The following is a 7,861-nucleotide window of genomic DNA, read 5'->3' as shown; positions in this document are numbered from 1 at the left end:
TACAAACATTGTCATAGCTGTAGTATAAAGCTACAAGTAGATAAAGCTAACAAAACTAGGTTCAATGTTATCTAGGTAACATTAGGCTATAACTAGCAATGCAAATGGATCATACACATAGATCATACACGTAAAGTTAGTCAGCGAGCCAGCAAGCTAACGCTCGCTAGCTAGCAAACGGTACGCTTTAACTTGCAATGAAAACCACTTTGACAAAATTAGAAACATATCATACAGTACATCTTGTTTGGCCAGCATTGTGTCACGTCTTTCCGGTTCACATTGACCGTGGCATGTGCAGAACGTATCCCATCACAACTTTGTCCAACTGAATGTCGATAGCGCCTGCTGAATTCAATGCATCCCCTTACAAAAATGTACCATGGTAGTAAAATGAGAAAAAAAAATACCATGGTACTATCATAGGATGTATCATGTGGCATGCGAATCCCAGACCTCCTGGGCAATTATGTGTGAAACATCTCACTGACCTAGAAATGCCATGGACATGATGAAAACAAGCCCAGATTACCCTAGGGCGAAATTCCCCTTTAAGGATTAATGAATTGCTTTTTCAACATTGCTCAGTGGTGGTGATTATGGACTATTTAAAACAGCCCCACAAATAAGCCAACGTTCCTTAAACAGACATCTAACTCTTTGATTACACCGACAGCGTCATTGCGCAGAAATAGTACGCAGCATCATCTGGATATGTATGCAACAAATGTTCAACATTCACCTTCTGCTACCATTTCTGTCAAGCCGTCTACGCATACAGTTTGACGCATATGTTCGCTACATCCAACGCATGCACAGCAACTGCCTCTGCAAAGCAACGCTGCAAGGCAAACGCAGAGTTTAATTGGAATTGACTGTAATTCTGGTGTACCAAAATGCAATGACACTGTCGGTGTGTTCGAAGCATTCTGTCAAACGCCACACACCCTCTTGATGTTCAATGGCTGCTGGGGTTGAACCTCGAACGCGTCATAGGAGGAGTGATTTCAATTTGTGCTCCCTGTTGGCTTTGAACTAAGGAGTAGCTCCGCCTTCATATCACAAAGCGGTGTATAGCCATGAACAAGAATCACGTTCTATTAACAGAGCTCGACTGTCTGACATGAGAAACACTTCATTCACCATATGTAGCCTATTTGAAATCCCATGAAGTCGGCCAACACAGTATACAGCAAGGAAACAGATTTAGCCTACTTCTGGACTAGTCTGCATGATCTCCAAACGGAATACTAAACAACTGTTTGAAGTTGTTACATCTTGAGAACGGCAACAGTCGATCGTTGCAGCAGTCCACGAATTGGTTGAAATCGCTTACGCCTCGTGTTGTGACACGCGCCACCATCGTGATCATTTCTTCGCCTTGACTTCACATAAAACTACCACGACGGAAAGGTGAGCACCGGATGACATTTATTCACTTTTTTTTTTACCAACGTCCAATATGGTTCAAAGTTGCAGCCTGTGGTTCGGACGACTGTTAGACTTGTACATAGTAATGCATTTATGGCTATAATTGGAACATGTTGGTCCCCGTTTCTAGTCTATGTCTGACATGTTCGGACAGATTCTTGAGCGTAAGTTATTCGTCCGTGATTCTACATTTCCCTCTTTCCGGTGGTGAAAGTGGAGAACATGACTCACTTTTACCACTCATCGTAGCACACATCTCTTAACGGTTCGTCCATGCTGTTCTTGGAGGGGTGGGTGGGTGTCTTGACTTGACCGCATCACAGCTGCAAGAGAGCACTTATACAATGGGGAGTTGTGCTCCGTAATGGTCATTAAAAATGAGACCCTTTTTAATGAAGCAGGGATGGGTGTATTTATGGCCCTTGAGCGCATTATTAAACGAGAAGGATATTTTGCTAATCTGCCTTGGTGGCAAGCGGGCCTGACCACTGCTCACTGTAGGCCTGCTATTGGTACTATTTATAGTGTCTGTTAATGGTACAGTCATGCTTTTAATTACAAACGACTTCCCCTCGCTTGTGTGAGCAGATTATTTGTTCATTTTAAACTGAGGGGTTGGGTTTTGACAGGTTTTCATTAGTGTAGGTTTACCTAAGGCAGAGGGAGCAATGCGTCTCTACAAAGTGACTGGTGAAATTTGAACGGAGCCACTGATATATGGGACTTGTTGATGCACATGAATTGAATTTAAACAAGATAAGGCCAACATGCCTTAGCCTACAAAATGCCTGGTGGTCTTATAAAACAGTTAGTACTCACCATATGTTGAGAAAATAAGGTTATATAGGCCTATACTACCTAGGTAGGTGTTTCTCCAAAGAAGCTTTGCAATATAAGAAGATTATATGATTGGGAGATGAGCATCAAATTGAACATGGATAACATGACAGCTCCCCACTTAGGAAACCCGTCAATGTATACTGAACAGAAATATAAATGCAACATGCAACGATTTTGCCGAGTTACAGTTCATAAGGAAACCAGTCAATTTAAATAAATGAATTAGTCCCTAATCTATGGATTTCACGTGACTGGGCAGGGGCGCAGCCATGCCCCAGCCAATCAGAATGGCTTTATTACAGACAGAAATACTCCTCAGTTTCATCAGCTGTCCGGGTGGCTTGTCTCAGACAATCCCGCAGGTGAAGAAGCTGGATGTTGAGGTCCTGGGCTGGCGTGGTTATATGTGGTATTTACTGGATGCACTGCCAAATTCTCCAAAATGATGTAAGAGGTGTTTTATAGTAGAGAAATGAACATTAAATTATCTGGCAACAGCTCTGGTGGGCGTTCCTGCAGTCAGTATGCCAATTGCATGCTCCCTCAACTTAAGACATCTGTGGCATTGTGTTGTGACAAAACTGTACATTTTAGTGACCTTTTATTGTACAAGGTGCACCTGTGTCATGATCATGCTGTTTAATCAGCTTCTTGATATGACACACACGTCAGGTGGATGGATTTTCTTAGCAAAGGAGACATTCTCATTAACAGGGACGTAAACAGATTTGTTCACAACATTTAGAGAAATAAGCTTTTTGTGCATATGGAACATTGCTGGGATCTTTTATTTCAGCTCATGAAACATGGGACCAACACTTTACGTGTTGCATTTATATTTTTGTGCAGTGTATTTCTCCCCAAGTGAATAATTCAATGAAGAAGAGCCAAATGCAATTGTGTATCGGCAAGTGAACTATTATTTGCTCTGTCAACCTGAAACCAGATGCAATCCATCAGTCTGTACTCAGACAGCCACGGTATTGTGTTCCTCCTCATTAGCCTCTGTTTTTAATCAGTCTATTACTAGAGCGGAACAGCGCTGTCTCTTCTCCTCACTAACCTTTTTGTTTTGCTTGATAATTCATTTATCATGAAACACTGCAACGGAGACCACGGTTATTACAAATCAGAGCCAACAGACGCTTATTTCTCGATAATGACTCCAGTTTATCAGAGGAAAGAGTGTAAGTAGCCTAGTCAAAGACAGATTGCCAGGCAGACTCAAACTTTAATCTAAACAAATATAACTCTGTCACACCCCCCCCCCCCCCCCCCCCCCCAAAAAAACAAATGTGGTCCTTTAGTGTGTGCCACTCTTTCCTCTGTCTGGTACGCTTGCGTAGACTTTCCTAACCCCATTTTCTCTTTTTTTGTATTTAGAAAGCCAAGATGCTCCTTTTGCCTGGAGAAATGCCCTACCTTGTTTTTAGCGATAGGCTCTGGTTACAGATCGGCATTACAGAGTTGTGCAAAGTTCTGCTTGGAGGTGATAAGAAGGAACACTAAGTCCTTGTGCCCTCCAAACTAGGTGGGTGTCTAGTGTGTTCAGTGGGGAGATGAGCTTGTCTAAGTCCCGTATAGGCTAATGTACAGTTGAAGTCGGAAGTTTACATACACCTTAGCCAAATACATTAAAACTCAGTTTTTCACAATTCCTGACATTTAATCCTAGTAAAAATGCCTGGTCTTAGGTCAGTTAGGATCACCGCTCTATTTTAATAATGTGAAATGTCAGAATAATAGTAGAGAGAATGATTTCATGTATTTCAGCTTCTATTTCTTTCATCACATTCCCAGTGGGTCAGAAGTTTACATACACTGAATTAGTATTTGGAAGCATTGCCTTTAAATTGTTTATCTTGGGTCAAATGTTTCCGGTAGCCTTCCACAAGCTTCCCACAATAAGTAGGGTGAATTTTGGCCCATTCCACCTGACAGAGCTGGTGTAACTGAGTCAGGATGTAGGCCTCGCTCGCACACGCTTTTTCAGTTCTGCCCACAAATTTTTGACAGGATTGAGGTCAGGGCTTTGTGATGGCCATTCCAATACCTTGACTTTGTTGTCCTTAATTAATTAAGCGATTTTGCCACAACTTTGGAAGTATGCTTTGGGTCATTGTCCATTTGGAAGACCCATTTGTGACCAAGCTTTAACTTCCTGACTGATGTCTTGAGATGTTGCTTCAATATATCCACACCATTTTCCTCCCTTATGAATCCATCTATTTTGTGAAGTGCACCAGTCCCTCCTGCAGCAAAACACCCCCACAACATGATGCTGGCACCCCCGTGCTTCACGGTTGGGATGGTGTTCTTCGGCTTGCAAACCAAGCCTCCCCCTTTTTCCTCCAAACATAACAATGGTCATTATGGCCAAACAGTTCTATTTTTGTTTCATCAGACCAGAGGACATTTCTCCAAAAGGTACGACTTTGTCCCCATGTGCAGTTATAAACAGTAGTCTTCCTAACTGAGCGGCCTTTCAGGTTATGTCGATATAGGACTCGTTTTACTGTGGATATAGATACTCAGAGGCACTGAGTTTGAAGGTAGGCCTTGCAATACATCCACAGGTACACCTCCAATTGACTCAAATGATGTGAGTTAGCCTATCAGAAGCTTCTAAAGCCATGACATCATTTTCTGGAATTTTCCAAGCTGTTTAAAGGCACAGTCAACTTAATGTATGTAAACTTCTGACCCACTGGAATTGTGACACAGTGAATTATAAGTGAAATAATCTGTCTGTAAACAATTGTTGGAAAAATTACTTGTCATTCAAAGTAGATGTCCTAACCGACTTTCCAAAACTAGTTTGTTAACAAGAGATTTGTGGAGTGGTTTAAAAACGAGTTAATGACTCCAACCTAAGTGTATGTAAACTTGCGACTTGAACTGTAATTGTTGAGGCTTGCTCTGCATTGAAATATCTCCCCCTCTGAAGATGATGATGACATCCCCGAGGCTCAGTCTCAGATCTTGCCTTGTGCTGCAAAAGATGAATAAATGTTTATTTTTATTTAAGAGATTAGTTTTCTTTTTTTTGCGAGGTTATTTTGGCTCTTAGTGTACGGCGGACATTTCTGCAGGTGTGTGTGTTTCTGTCTGTGTTATTGCGTTCGCTGTGCAAATACATTCGCTGTGCTGCCGCAACTTGCTGCAGGTACGGCAAGGAATGCTAAAATGTTTTTATTTGCAGGGCTCCAGACTAACGTTTTCCTGTACTAACCTTTTTCATTTGATGGCACCAGCCCCTTTTCAGGTATTTGCTCTCAATTAGAGGTCGACCGATTAATCGGAATGGCCGATTTAATTAGGGCCGATTTCAAGTTTTTTTAACAATCGGAAATCGGTAATTTTGGACGCCGATTTAAAAAAATTATAATAATTTTTTTTTTTTTTTAAATCACAATTAAAAAAATGTTTTACTCTTTTAAATATATTTTTTTACACCTTTATTTAACTAGGCAAGTCAGTTAAGAACACATTCTTATTTTCAATGACGGCCTAGGAACGGTGGGTTAACTGCTTTGTTCAGGGGCAGAACGACAGATTTTTACCTTGTCAGCTCAGGGATTCAATCTTGCAACCTTACGGTTAACTAGTCCAACGCTCTAACCACCTGCCTCACGAGGAGCCCGCCTGTTACGCGAATGCAGTAAGAAGCCAAGGTAAGTTGCTAGCTAGCATTAAACTTATCTTATAAAAAACAATCAATCAATCATAATCACTAGTTAACTACACATGGTTGACGATATTACTAGTTTATCTAGCGTATCCTGCGTTGTATTTAATCGATGCAGTGCGCATTCGCGAAAAAGGACTGTTGTTGCTCCAACGTGTACCTAACCGTAAACATCAATGCCTTTCTTAAAATCAATACACAGAAGTATATATTTTTAAACCTGCATATTTAGCTAAAAGAAATCCAGGTTAGCAGGCAATATTAACCAGGTGAAATTGTGTCACTTCTCTTGCGTCAGGGTATATGCAACAGTTTGGGCCGCCTGGCTCATTGCGAACTAATTTGCCAGAATTTTACTTAATTATGACATAACATTGAAGGTTGTGCAATGTAACAGGAATATTTAGACTGATGGATGCCACCCGTTAGATAAAATACGGAACGGTTCCGTATTTCACTGAAAGAATAAATGTTCTGTTTTCGAGATGATAGTTTCCAGATTCGACCATATTAATGACCTAAGGCTCGTATTTCTGTGTGTTATTATGTTATAATTAAGTCTATGATTTGATAGAGCAGTCTGACTGAGCGATGGTGGGCACCAGCAGGCTCGTAAGCATTCATTCAAACAGCACTTTTGTGAGTTTTGCCAGCAGCTCTGCTGTTTATGAATTCAAGCCTATCAACTCCCGAGATTAACCGATGTGAAATGGCTAGCTAGTTAGCGGGGTGCGCGCTAATAGCGTTTCAAACGTCACTCGCTCTGAGACTTGGAGTAGTTGTTCCCCTTGCTCTGCATGAGTAACGCTGCTTCGAGGGTGGCTGTTGTCGATGTGTTCCTCGTTCGAGCCCAGGTAGGAGCGAGGAGAGGTACGGAAGCTATACTGTTACACTGGCAATACTATAGTGCCTATAAGAACATCCAATAGTCAAAGTTATGTGAAATAGAAATGGTATAGAGAGAAATAGTCCTATAATAACTACAACCTAAAACTTCCTACCTGGGAATATTGAAGACTCATGTTAAAAGGAACCACCAGCTTTCATTTGTTCTCATGTTCTGAGCAAGGAACTTAAACGTTAGCTTTCTTACATGGCACATATTGCACTTTTACTTTCTTCTCTTTCTTCTGCATTTTTTCAACCAAATTGAACATGCTTCATTATTTATTTGAGGCTAAATTGATTTGATTGATGTATTATATTAAGTTAAAATAAAAGTGTTCAGTATTGTTGTAATTGTCATTATTACAAATACATTTCAAAAATCGTCCGATTTAATCTGTATCGGCTTTTTTTGTCCTCCAATAATCGGTGTCGGCGTTGAAAAATCATAATCGGTCGACCTCTACTCTCAATAGGCATAAGCTATTTTCTAGTTAATGAGATGGTTTTTACGAAAGGCATTGTCCATCTATCAGAAGACAGTTCTCATTTGCATCGCTAAAGGCTACAGTGGTAGACATGCGTGCATCGCACACACACCGATGAGACGGGCTGTCCTGTGTCGCTGCTTCTTCTGAAAGTTGCAGGAAATACGAATCACTGATCTGTGATAATGGCGCGGGAGGGGATGGCTGCTGTTTTACGGTCTCCTAACCAACTGTGCTATTGTAGTTTTTTTCTAATTGTTTGTTACTTATTTTGTACATAATGTTGCTGCTACCGTCTCTTACGACCGAAAATATATTCTGGATATCAGAACAGCGATTACTCAGCTCGAACTGGACGAAGATATTTTTTCTTTAATGAGTCTGATGCGAAGGATATACTGCTTTTCCGAGACCAGGTACAAATGCCAGTTATTCGCATGAAGAAAATACAGAAATATAGGGGGCTGAGATCGGGGTGCCTTGTGAGAATTTGTCAGCGAGTGGGTAACCCGCCTTTACCATCTGTTCT

The 7,861-nt window shown here is 41.1% G+C and overlaps 1 protein-coding gene across 2 annotated transcripts in view; it reads left to right on the top strand.

Annotated features, from left to right (window-relative positions):
- The first annotated feature begins 1,083 nt into the window (after window positions 1-1,083).
- Window positions 1,084-7,861, top strand: part of LOC120021273 (LIM domain transcription factor LMO4-B-like) — a 44,126-nt gene continuing 37,348 nt past the window's right edge. For both annotated transcript variants that reach the window (XM_038964948.1, XM_038964949.1), the window contains exon 1: window positions 1,084-1,413. The gene's annotated coding sequence lies outside the window, so the exon portion shown is untranslated. The remainder of the gene's footprint in view (window positions 1,414-7,861) is intronic.

The sequence above is a fragment of the Salvelinus namaycush genome, chromosome 26 (genome assembly GCF_016432855.1).
Source record: "Salvelinus namaycush isolate Seneca chromosome 26, SaNama_1.0, whole genome shotgun sequence".
Classification (NCBI taxonomy): domain Eukaryota; kingdom Metazoa; phylum Chordata; class Actinopteri; order Salmoniformes; family Salmonidae; genus Salvelinus; species Salvelinus namaycush.
This window is presented reverse-complemented; position numbering and strand designations above follow the sequence as displayed.